Source organism: Tiliqua scincoides, chromosome 1 (assembly GCF_035046505.1).
Source record: "Tiliqua scincoides isolate rTilSci1 chromosome 1, rTilSci1.hap2, whole genome shotgun sequence".
Classification (NCBI taxonomy): Eukaryota; Metazoa; Chordata; class Lepidosauria; order Squamata; family Scincidae; genus Tiliqua; species Tiliqua scincoides.
In genome coordinates, this window is record NC_089821.1 from 138,421,135 (window position 1) to 138,433,349 (window position 12,215).

The window sequence follows — 12,215 nt, forward strand, 5'->3', positions numbered from 1 at the left end:
TGTGGCTACATCCAGTTACGGAAAAGGCTTCAGGAGTCAACCTCAAGGCAAAATCAGGAACCGGAGTGCCTAAGGCAGTTTGCGGCTGAAACACAGTCACGTTCTGGCAACTCCTGCGACGCCGCTGAAACCAACTGTATTGGCTTCTGCCTTTCCATTGGACCATTTCAGCGACGTGGAGAGGGGGGGATCTGCTGCATGGGTAACAGTCTATCCTCCATATCTACTTTACCCAGGCTTCGCTCACTGCAGAAGACACTCTGTTCCAGAATCACTATTCAGAGCGCGATACCATGGTGGTATGTGTAACACATGCACACACCTGTAAGTTCTATTTGCTTGTTTAGAAATAAACCACCACATTAACAGAGGAGGTTATTTTCTCATTGGCTTGTCAATAGCTTCTGTGATACACGCCTCACTTTAGTTATTGAATATATCTATTCTGTTTTGCTGAAGCCTTCATTTGCTAGCATTTACATGATGTAGTCCTAGTTTGGCATTCCAACTGCAGTTTGAAAGCATTGCTGGCAAGCCTATCTAAATTTAACCCAGTGGGAAATGCACGTGATAGCCTATATCAGGGTACAGAGGTGTGAATGGGAACAAAGAAGAGTCTTAGCAAGCCTGCTTTGCCTAGCATCCGGACTTCCTGAACAAGTTGTCTTTTTAAAATATGGATTTACAGAGTCTTCTTATTTTGTACCATTGCAACCCTTCTCCACTGTTGGTCGAAAAAGATGCTCTTCTCTCTTTCCCTTCCGGCATTCAAGAATCTTCTGAAGTCAATTCTGTTTTTGTTTATACTCCTGTATATCTGTCATCATCAGAGAAGATGCTTTGGCTTTAGGCCAGTATAAATTTAGCCCTACAAGTGAGACTCCCTTTTCAAATTTTCTGGATAGCGTTGGCATTTGAGTAAGCTGCTTACAATGCTCTTATATTGATTCATGAGTACAACGCATACCTTGCAAGTTTTGCAGTTGCTTCACTGAAATGCAAAGACTCATATTTCCATTAACAGGAATCCACAAAGGGTTTAGATGAATCTTTTTTTCTCTCTCTCACTCCCAAATTCAATATATGCCTGTCCATGTGACTAAACCAAACATATTGCCCATCAAATGATAGTTATAGTGCAATCCTAGAAATGCTTACTCAGAAGTAAGTCCCACTTATTTAAATTGAACTTTCTCAGAGGTAAGTGTGCATAGGATTGCAGCCTTACAGCCCAACCCTATCCTGGGCCTAAAGATTTCATGATCCGCTGCCATAAGTCCAGTTATGGAATTGTGAAAGGTGCTCTGCTGTCTGGGATTCCGGAGCCACCAGTGCAAACAGACAGAATCTCCATGCACGCGTCAACAGCTCTCTCAAGCCACACTGGAGCAGGTAAGGTAGAAGTAGGGGGGTCATGGGTAGATTGGGGGAGGATGAGGATTCCGGGAAGAAACTGGAACAATTGAGATGGGAAAGGGTGGATCTCAGCAGAAGCAGGGATGGGAAGGGGTGGATCTTAGCAACAGCAGCAGCTTGCACTGGATCCTATCCCCCTTTCCTGGCCTAGACCCCGTCCCCATGACTCTCCTTAGATTTATTCCTGCAAAATTGCTGGCATGGGTCTGAGGAGACCAGTGGTGGGCAGGCAGCCTACCAAGAGGTAAGTAAAAATATTTTTACTTGCCTCTCCCAGGCTGTCTGATTGTCCTATCGCAATAGCATGGAGCAATAGCACCAGAGATGGGAATGGGTTGCCTGGCTGCAATTGTATAATACTTACGTAGGAGTAAACACCATTAAATGCAATGGGATTTTGGATTGTCAGATCAGACCATAGCACTGGACCATCAGACTGCTTTTATTTAGCCTCTGAGGATTCAAATCAGGGATGGGAACTTGAGTCAGTGACTCATACTTGAGTTGTGAAAATGCACTTTTTTTGCTGACTCATTGACTCATGAGTCTCGTGCATGGAAGACTCTGAAAAACACTTATGTCAGGGACCCCTCATCCCCACGCATGCTGACTCGTGTCTGCTTGTTTCTGGGTATGCTTGCTTACTGTTTTCGCAGCATGAAAAACCTCATGGTGCCATCAGTCTGACTGGGCAAGCAGTAGGGGGTTCCAGTTGGGAGGCAAGTTAATGTTTGCTTTTGCAGAGGACAGGAGTGGGGAAGCAGGAGCAGGTCTCTGATGGGAAGAAAGGAACCGATAATCATTGGATCTTTGGCTGAGAGAGGACAGGAGGAGGAACCCAAGGGGGTTCTTGCCTTACAATTGACTGGAGAAGCCCAGGGAGGGGGAGGGAGGCAGTTTGTAGTGATCACACTTGCCATCTGCATGGCATGGCTCCTGTAAGCTCTGTTGTTACTTGGGTGGAGGAAAACTCATTGAATGACTGGCTGAAGTGGGACTACTTCTGAGAAGAGCTGCAAAGGATCAGGTCATCCTGGTAAGCCTTGCAGCTGCTGCACGGGACTCTCCTCCCTCTTGCCGCTTCTGTCCCCACTCTCACGCAGTCCCTTCCACCCCTCCTGCCCTCTTTACAGATGGAACAGGGCAGCAGGAGAGTCTTTAAAGTGAACTCATGCACACGCACACAAACAGAGCCTGACAGCAGCCCTGTTTTTCCCATGGCAGGCTTTTCAGGGTGGGGGGTGACTCAACTCAAGTCCTTTAGAGTCACTAAAGGGCGACTCAGCAACTCAGAAAGTGCCCCCGTTATGACTATTTTTCAAGTTGTGGGAGCGGTGTCTCTCAACTCAAGTCCCGCTGGGTTTTCCCATCCTTGCCCTACATTATTATTGTAAATTGCTTTGAGGTCATTTTATGGTAAAAGGTGGAATAGAAATGTTATAATAAACACATACAAAAATGCAGACATGCATGAATACATCTTACATACAACAGTGCTAAAGAAAAACCTAATGGACCATCATCTTTTTCCGAAGCAGTGTTAGGAGAGGGCAATTTGAACTAGTACTGCAGCAGTGATGCTTAACTCCCCCATCCATCACTCAGCTGGCATAATTAGCAAATGATTTGTATAATATGCAAATTTGACTGCCCTGATTTGTTGAACTGGAATACAGCAACCCTAGATCTACTGTCAACTGCTAGTACATCTGGTCCAATGGAAAATGTGAATAATAGTGTAGATCAACTTACTTTAATGGAATGAAACAAAGTTTGTAAAAGATTTTGTCCACTCATAATCTCCTCATAGAATTACTGTAGAAAATATGTCCATGACAGAATATTTCATTCAGGTGATTATTGTCAAAATCAAATGGACACTCTGCCCAATCGTACTTCTCACCAATGGCACCTATTCAGCTGTGCTGACCAATTATTAATTATTAACAGTATTTATTAACAGTAATTATTTATTAACAGTAATTATTAACAGACAAAGTACCTGCTGCATACAGTGGTGGGAGGGGTTGACTGGACAGCCAACAGGAGGTAATATATATATATATATATATATATATATATATATATATATATATATATATATATATATATATATATATATATATATATATATATATATATTTTTACTGCAAGCAGGAAGTAATATTTTTTACTTACCCCTAGTAAGCTGCCTGTTTGCATGTGGGTCTCCTCGGACCTATGACAGCCATCTCGCTGGCATAAGTTCCAGGAGAGAAATGGGGCACAGTGGGAAAGAGGGTGATAGGATGCTGGCAGAAGTTGCCGCTACTGGGATTCAGCTCCCTCTCCACACCCTTCCCTATTCCATCCCCAGTTGAGCTCCTGTTACCAAGGGAGCTGTGAGGGGAACTGGTTAGACAGCTCCCTGATAAGAAATGTTTAACTGGCTATAACCTGGTGCAATACAAGAGAAAGACCAATTCCATTTCAGGAAAACAACGTGAGAGAAATTGAGAACTTCCAATCAAACAGTATGTATGCATACTGCTTATGCATTTGTATTAGGTGTATTAGGTTCCCTTCATTAGAAGGTGGACTAGATAAGTATCATGGAAAGGGTCAGGACTGCTCTACTCTCTCGTCCCTTTCCGAGGCTGCTGGAAAGGGAAGAAGGATTGGCAGAGGGATGCAATAATAGTTACCTTCTTGAAGAGAGCTGGACCAATTCCTGGTGCAGAATTCTATGTAGTGCTCCCCAAGTATGCTAACTGGGTAAGAGGCACTTTTTCAAGTGGGTACTCCTCTTTTATTTAGCAAGGGGAGAGTAACTGGCCCTCCTCACCCCAGCAGTGTCTTTTCTAGTGGTTGTCTGCTGGTGTTCTTTTGCATCTTTTTAGATTGTGAGCCCTTTTGGGACAGGGAGTCATTAGTTATTTGATTTTTCTCTGTAAACCGCTTTGTGAACTTTTGTTGAAAAGCAGTATATAAACAACAACAACAACAACAACATGTTGTCGAGGTGTTATGTTTCTGCCTTATTCCAAGATGTGCATAAAACCATTGGACAGCCTTTGAATAGATGCTGGCCAGAATGAGGCTGGGCAAGCAGGAGTGTCCTAGCTAGTTGTGTGTTAACCATTCTTTTCAGGGAGGGAGAATGTGATTTGCTTGTGTGAAAGATGTTGCATTTTCCCAAATCTACATAATGATATAAGCGGCAGAGTAGCAAACTCTGACCACATGATCTTACACCCACACATTCCTTCCAAGGATATATGACTTGCAGGATAACAACAGGGCCTTGAACATGAGGCCTCATATTTCAAAACAAACCAGTCCAGAATGCAATGCAGGATTGACAGAAGCAAGCTGTTTGGCCTGAGTGTTGCAACTTTGCATCAGAGAGTATATACATCATGGTTATAGATGCATTCTATTCAAAGCAATAGAAATAATAAAATTGAAGACAATCACCATGGGTAACACTCCTTTTGCCTGTGAGATGCCTCTGCCACTGACTTACCACCACCAGTGAAGGTTTTGGGAGCCACTGTTCTGCACACCACACAAGTGCCTACTTGCTGCAGCGGCCCAGAAGCATGTGACAGCGGCCTGGCTTTTGTGCTGCCATAAATGCAGGCTCTGGCAATGCAAGGCCTTGATAGGATTTGGGCCTTTTTTATTCTCTTAAAAATACGCTTCTTTTTTCAATAAATTTTATAGCAGATGTTTGAGGAAATCCAGTCAAGTGAAAGCCATGCCAGAAATATGCCAATTCTCACGAACCTACTTCCTTGCCTTACCTTCAGTGTGTAACTTCTTGCAGTGGCTTCAAGAACATGAACATCTCATTCATTCCCAGTAGGCTGTCACATGATTCCATGCTCATTACCTTTCCCTTTCTGGGAGATGACAACTCCCAGAAAGCTATGGACTTCAAAGGATGCTGACTACCTGTGGGCTTACCTGCTAGTAGAGCAAGAAAAAATGTGCTTACACAAATATTTTATATATAACAGTTAAGATATACCAGTTTGCATGAATGTGTAATCATAGAAGACAGAGAATACGACGTGTCTTGTTTGTTTCTAGCTGCCAATAAATCTTCAGTTGGTGATTTTGAGTGAAATTATCCATTTCTTTTAGCCGCAAGGGTTAGTCACATGAAAGCTTTCAGAACCTCTGCCAAGTTTTTTGGGTGCTACTGTCTCATCATAAGAATTAGCAATATGGTATTTCTTTCCTTCACCAACGGAGACAGCTGGATTTGATGTTCAAGTAGTAATTTTGCTGAATTAAACCCCGGTCAGTGTGCTAAAGGTCTTTTTCCCTATCTTGACTAACAAAAACATGCCCCAACAACTGCATTCTTTTATCATGAGTTTGATGTGAAGTTGTTCTTTTCATATGTTCTCTTCTTCTCCTCTTTTCTGTGGTACTGGAGCCCATGGCACAAATTTTAAAAGCTGAGCAGGCTAGTTGCATGAAATCCATAATTGCACTAGTTATGCACTATCTTTATTAATGGATATCTATGATACTGTTTGCTGGATATTTTATTTTCTGTTGGTGCATGAGAGCTTTTGAAAACAGCTCATTCTTAGACTGACAAAATCTTTATGATTTGAGAGCCTGATATTTCTTCACCCACAGACATCAATACGTCTAATTAGGTCTCTCTATTCTGTCAAGTGCTCCTAACATAACTATTGCACAGCCTGTTTCATATTTTGCCCACTCCAGCAAATTTTAATGTATTCTGTCTAGTTTATTGTCAAAATTACAACATTTTTGTAATTTCTTTCCTGACTAAGAGCCCAATCCTGACCTCCCAGGCCGCACGGCAGCTGTGGGTGGAACCCCTGGAAAAGAGGACTTTTGTCCCCTTCCCCTGGGTCAAGGGAGTAGCCCCACAATGGGGCTGCTCAATTCACCACTGACCAAAAGGTCGGCGGTGAGGTAAGAGCCTTCATGTCAGGTGCCAAGCCTGATGCAAGGCTCAGGATTGGGTGGAGCATTGCTCCACCGGTACTGCCTCCCTCCCTCCCCGCTTCCTCCCCCTTGGCACGCCTCCCTCCACTGCCTGCCTCCCTGTCATGCCTCCTCCCCACCCTCTCCCCGCCCTCCACCTGCCTCCCTCCTCCCTGGAACATCTCCTCTCCCCCCCCACCGCCGCTTTCCTCTCCGCTGCTCAGTGGTCCATGCGACCACCAAGTGGCGCCCACCCGGCGCTAGCCCAGCACCAGCCAGCGCTGGTCTAGCATGGGCACTTGCCCAGCATTAGAGCTTGCAAACATGCCTTACAGCACATTTGCGACAGTGCACGCCTGCGATAAGCCGGCGTTTGAGCTCAGGATTGGGCTCTTAGTCCCTCCTGCACACAGTGAACCCACCTTTAAGCAATGTTTCCCATAAATCTTTTCAACATCTCTTTTTATCTTTTTTAAATGCCTCTTTCATTTCGTTTCATTCTATCTTAGTCTTATATGAGCTCTCAATTCCTCTGAAAACAAAAGGCCTCATTTTTCTTCTACTGGAAGTCACCGTTTCTAACACTACAGACCCAAATAATTATTTCCTGAAGGTTTACAACAGAAACCTCAGACAGTCAGTTTGTTTAATGTCCCTTCACTTTATGTTTTGCGCCAGTTTTAAAGCTCAGCAAGAATTGACAATGCAAGCCTTTCACCGCATCAGCTGATTGTGTTCTCTTTGACAGCAAAGATTTCAAATCAAGGATTTAATAAGCTCTTCCAGTTAGCAGGAAATAATGTTCTCTCCATCCCGCCACTCAACAGAACATCAAACAGACCTCAGCTCTGCAGCTGAGATTGCAGGCTAAGCCAGAACTGCAGCTTATTTGCATTCACAGTCTTACAAAGTTTGAGTATTGGGAGCCAAAGGGTGAGGAAGTGTTATTGCTCTTCTTTAAATAAAATAGAGAGAAAAACAGAGATACAGGGAAGATGGGAGAGGCTTGAAAATGCTGACTTATTCGTAAGTTTCTGATTTCTTTTCTATCTTAAATATATGGGCTGGTGCAACTTGAAAATCTATGTCCAAATTATAAATAAATGAATATCGTATATCAGCAAAAAGAAAATCTATGTCCACAGAAGAATGAAACATTGTATCTTCAGGCCCACCAATTTTAGATTTGAGTGGAGTGCCCCAGGGCACTGTCTTGGGCTTGGTTCTCTTCAACATCTTCATAAATGACTTGGATGAAGGGATACATGGCAACCTTACTAAATTTGTGGATGACACCAAGCTGGGAGGAGTAGCAAACACAATAGAAGACAGTAGAAGCCTTCAGGATGACCCAGTCAAAATGGAATACTGGGATGAAATGAATAAGATAAAGTTCAGCAGAACAAATGCAAGATTCTGGACTTAGGCAAAAATAACCAAAGACACTGGTGTAGAATGGTTTGGCAGCACCACACATGAGATGGATCTTGGAGTTGCAGTGGATCACAAGATGAACATGAGTCAGCAGTGTGATGCAGCTGTAAGGAAGACTAACACCACATTAACCTATTAGTAGAATCATAGCTTCCAAGTCGCAAGACGTAATGATTCTTCTTTACTCTACTTTGGTCAGATCACGCCTGGAGTACTGTGTACAATTCTGGGCACCTCACTTTAGGAAAGATGCAGCCAAACTGGAGCGGGTTCAAAGAAGAGTGACAAGGATGATCAGAGGTCTGGAGATTCCGGTTGGATAGCAGGAAGAAATTCTTGATGGTCAGGGTAGTTTGGCAGTGGAACAGATTGTTAAGGAAGGTGGTGGATTGTCCCCCACTGGAGATCTTCAAGCACAGGCTTGAAAGGCCCCTGCTGAAGATGGTCTAGGAGGATTTCCTGCTACAAGTGGGGGGGGGGGGCTCGTGACCCTGTGAGCCCCTTCCAATTCTATGATTCTGTGGTTTAGGAAAGAGGAGCATTTCCCCATTGCCCCATCCCAGTGTTTCAGACTACGTATGAGTATTCCTCATGATGGTTGGCAGCCTTCAGTCTCGAAAGACTATGGTATAAACCTACAGCACCCAGTCTTCCCAGGCGGTCTCCCATCCAAGTACTAACCAGGCCTGACCCTGCTTAGCTTCCGAGATCAGACAAGATTGGGCATGTGCAGGGTAACCTATATTTTTGGTGAGCTCCCTGCATTTCTTTTTCTTGTTTTTCCCTTGTTTCTTTTTTTTTCCTTTTCTTTTTTTTCCCTTGTTCCCTTCTGGAGGCCCTTCTGGAGCCAGTCTCCCCTTCCCTCTAAAAAGCAGGAGAAGGTGAAACGCTGCTAAAGAAAATTGCACCACTTCAGTAGTTGCTTTCAGAAAACAAGAAGTGGCTAGTTTATAGAATAGATATACTTTAAATTAAAAAAAAAATCACTAAGCAACATTTTTCATGAGATCTTTAAGGTTTTTGGTACTGCCACCCTTGAACCCTAAGTTTAGTATGTCCAAGGCAGTGCTCTTCCACAATTAATTGGAAACATAATTAAAATCCATACTACATTGTATGTAATACTGGCCAGTAATGTCTTAGATGAATAAAAAGCTTCCTGTTTATAAGTTTTGCCTGTGGTATTGCTTCCTGTTCAGCACAGCATGTGGGGGTCAGCGATGAATTTCCCCTTAGTTAATCAGCTTATTTTCTAATGTCTGCGTGGGGTTCATTTCTTGTTTCTTTTCATGTTTTTTTTAATAATGAAATATCATCTAGCTACAGTATTATGAAACAGATTTAATTTAAAAAATAGAGTGCACAAAGAATAGCAATTCCAAAGAAAAGGATTCTGGAAGCAAGCTACATATCTTTTCTTTGTTAGGTTAAAATCTTTCTTACCTTACCCTTATCCTTACAGGTTTTTAAAAGGTTTAAAAAAACCTTTTTAAAGGGTTTTTAAAACCTTATCCTTAAAAGGTTTTTAAAAAATCTTCTCTTTTTAAGATTAAGTAGAAGTGCTGTCCATAACATACTTTGAGAAAAACAAAACCAGAAAGTAATATAACAAAAACAGTGTTGACACACTCATTATGTCATCTGATAATTGCCAATATTTATAGAGCAGCAGAGTTTTAATTTTTTAAAGACCATTGTTAAATATATATGTTCACATTAATGTTCCACAGGTGAGCTGGTGTGGTGTAGACGCTGCAATCCTATAAACACAGCCCAATCCTATTGAAATTATCCCACACCAGTGCAGCAGGACATGCAGAGGTCTCCTTAAGGTAAGGGGACATTTATCCCCTTGCCCCAGGGAAAGCCCTAGCTGCAGCAACAGGTTTACTCGGACCTGCCTTTGGAAGTCTGACAGCAAGCCCATGTTGGCAGATCTGGCCTGGGAAGAATAGGATATGGTATGCAATGTTGCTGCCAATCCCGTCCCCTTCCCTGCCAGTTCCAGCAGTACAAAGCCCAGATAGGATTGGGCTATTAAATTTTATGTAATTTTAGTTGAAAAATACTTTCGGAAAGTTTTTTTAAGCCATTTCCAAGAAGAATCTGGTTTAGGCTGGTTAAGAAATGCAGTTTTCTTCCGCATCATTTGAGGTTCACCTCCTTTGATTTTTCTACACAGATAGATATTGCCCTTCTCTTTTCTGCCAATTTCCCCCCCCCATTTATTTATATTATTTATTTGTTTTATTCATGAATGACCTTCCCACTTGAAAAAATCCACAATGATGTACAATAAAAATTATGGTGCTTGCAGTAGCTTGTTGTCTTGTGTGCTCCCTGGGGCATTTGGTGGGCCACTGTGAGATACAAGAAGCTGGACTACAGGAAGCTGATGGGCCTATGGCCTGATCCAGCAGGGCTGTTCTTATGTTCCACTCCCTTCTGGACCCCACCCAGGGGGCAATGCCTGTGGCAATGTGCTAAATGCTGCCCCCTTACCCGACAATGTGCCAGTCTCTGCTCCTCCCACTCTCCAATGTTCCTCTGCATATTTTCTTTTCCTCTCTGTCCCCATCTTTCTTTTCCAATCCTTGAAATAGAAGGAAGAGGAGCAATGGAGGCATGTTGGTGGACAGAGATGGGCATCCCAACCTATCTGCTGTTTGGGGGAATGGCTTCAGTTGACCTCATGAATGGGCCACCATGGCTCACCCCTCCCCCCACCCCTAGTTACTCATGTTTTGCTAATATGAAGCCCCTGCTTCTACTTATCTCTCCATTTCATGCTGCACGGTCTTGTCAGTTTCCTGGTTCTTTTGTTTATAAAGCCTGATGTTCTATGAAGTTAGTTCATATTGATAATGTCATTCATTGCATTGGTTTCCCAAATACACAGGTAATTCTTTCCGTAAAACATCTTCCTGTGTTTTGGGGCAGTGCAGGTCATTCTTTTTAAACATAGCTTTGAAAAAGCTTTAGGCTTATATTGGGCTGCAATAAATAGTTCTGCCAGCACACCTGTGAAGTGGGGTACGGAAGGGGTAAAACCAGCTCCTATTGTATATAATTGGAATTATCCACATGTATTCTCTATATGAATGAAAGACATGAATTTTGCTTTTTGCGTTTGTTTCTGTTCTTTTTAATATATTGCTATTGCGTACAGGCACACTAATCTGCAATTTGGGGAGAAAACTTTTTTTAAAACCCACTAAATATTTGCTTTTTTAGTCATTGAAAACTATATTAATAATGTTGCTTATGTATAAACAGATGCCACCCAATCAAGACTCATCATCAATACAATACAATATATACAAGAAACAATTTTGGACATACAAGAGATTAGACTTCTTCAATTTAAAGAAAAGAAAATGACACACAAACTGAAAAGTAAAACACTTCATATGAAGTGAAACTATTTAAATCATTAGACGTATATGAAGAAGAGATGGAACTGTAAAATCTGAAAACTTTGGAGAAAAACCAGGGAACCCAAGGAGCCTTCTTAAAAAGACAGTGTGAGTAAGAACTTCCTCATTCAGCACTGCCATCTATTAATTATTCTACCACAGGGAAAATGGGAAAATGCCTTATCGTTGAGTAAAAGCTTAACATTCATGAAAATATATGGCAGAAAAAACTGTGCACGTGAAGTGATATATATATACAGGCACATGGTAGAAAAATCTACATGGTAGAAAACTCAGTGTCTGCATTCAACTTAGGGGCTGTTTCAGATGATACACCAAGGCTGGCCTCTCCCACATATATGAGTGTCCTGCCACCCCATAATCTCATAATCTCTGTGGATGATTGGTCTGAATGGCTCCCTCCCACACAATTGTATGTTTAAATTGCATGTGACGGGATGGTTCAGATAAACTGCTTCCCCCATGCTTATGAGAAAATGAAGGGCACTCTAGGATGCATCCTCACCTCTCTCTATGTGGTTGGGGCTGACTCAAATGTATCATCCAAACTGGTCCAAATTATTGTAAAATTATGAATTTTTATATGTAAATTTTTAAAGTTTATTCCATGAGCCACTTTGGGTTACCCATCAGATATAAGAAAAGCTGGATACTTCAAATAAAATAAAATAAAAATAAAGGCAGTTCTCAGTCCAGAGCAAACAATCTACCCATTGAAAACAAGAATGTCATAAGTGGAATGTATCAGATATATCAATGCTATGCCACAGACAAGACAGGAGCTGTAAAAGTCTTCATTTCAGCAGGTAATCTAGGTATAGTGTTCAGGATTTTAGAAAGAAAGGTTATGTGGAAATCTACTTAGACCTGAATCACATTGGGAGTCATCACTTTATTGTCACAGATCCTTCTCTGCTCCAAATCAATATGCACACAAATTTGGAACAGTTCCCTTCGCAAAGCCAAGATTGCAAA